The sequence below is a fragment of the Alligator sinensis genome, unplaced genomic scaffold (genome assembly GCF_000455745.1).
Source record: "Alligator sinensis unplaced genomic scaffold, ASM45574v1 scaffold1302_1, whole genome shotgun sequence".
Classification (NCBI taxonomy): domain Eukaryota; kingdom Metazoa; phylum Chordata; order Crocodylia; family Alligatoridae; genus Alligator; species Alligator sinensis.
This window is the reverse complement of record NW_005842612.1, coordinates 351043-352039: the sequence shown is the minus strand read 5'-3', so window position 1 is coordinate 352039 and position 997 is coordinate 351043. Positions and strand designations below refer to the sequence as shown.

At 62.6% G+C, this 997-nt stretch overlaps 1 long non-coding RNA gene across 1 annotated transcript in view; it reads right to left on the bottom strand.

Annotated features, from left to right (window-relative positions):
• The window catches only part of LOC102382904, a 2624-nt gene extending 2349 nt beyond the window's left edge, over positions 1 to 275 (bottom strand). Inside the window, exons 1-2 of the long non-coding RNA XR_003096122.1 lie at positions 205 to 275; positions 65 to 105 (exon numbers count right to left, since the gene is read on the bottom strand). This is a non-coding gene — a long non-coding RNA (uncharacterized LOC102382904). The remainder of the gene's footprint in view (positions 1 to 64; positions 106 to 204) is intronic.
• Between the last annotated feature and the right edge of the window lie 722 nt (positions 276 to 997).

Below are 997 nucleotides of genomic sequence, written 5' to 3'. Positions count from 1 at the left end.
GCCTTGGTCCCCCCCCATCCACAACATGGCTGGTCCAGCCCCCCCCCGTTAATAGGGTACCTACCCTCCATCTCCTAGCAACGTCCAATCCTCATCCTCTTCCCTCTGCCAAAGGTCAGGGAAATCAGTGACCCCAGGGACCTCTGCCCTGCAGCGCCCCGTTGGCTGCCCCCCCCACCAGGACCCCCAGACCATCACACTCACGAGGCCACGGGACGGCTCTGGCTCTGTCTCTTTCCTCAGCGGAGGCCCGAATTTCACTTGATTAACTGGAAGTTAAATGAGGCTTTAATTAACGAAGCAGAACCAGGCCAGCCCCCAGCACAGAGCCGGAGGGACGCAGCCGTGCTCCTTCCACATTAGAAACCCCCCCACCCCTCCCCCCCGGGCCTCAAACCGGGGCTCCTGGAGCCAGGCGTGTGGGCGAGACCCATGGGGGAAGGGGGCACTCCTCCCTGAAGAGTTTTAATTGGATTCAAGATCTTCTTTCACTTCCCTGCAGCTTCATGTGGAGCTTAAATTAACCTGGAGCCCCCCCCCCAGAGCTGGCCGCATCCCAGTGCGAGGCCCTGTAGCCCCAGCTCCAAGCCCCCCAGAGCTGGTGCCGGCTGCTACTAGGCTGCTGACACGTCCCACCCCAGAGCCAGCCGCATTTCAGCCCCATGTCCCACCTCAGAGGCAGCAGCACCTCAGCTCTACTTGGCTGCCTGCCCCTCCCTCCCCAGAGCCAGCCGCACCCCAGTGCTCAGCTTTGGGGTGGGGCAGGGCCTGGGGGGACAAAGCTGAGCACTGGGACATGGCCAGCTCTGGGGTGGGGAGGCGTTGGCAGCTGAGCAGAATTGACATGGACAGCTGCCTCTGGGGTGGGTCCTTGGGTCCTGGGAGCCTGGGGCTGAAAGGGACAGCTGCCTCTGGGGTGGGTCCTTGGGTCCTGGGAACATGGGGCTGAAATGCTGCTGGCTCTGGGGTGGGACATGTCAGCAGCCAAATAGAACAG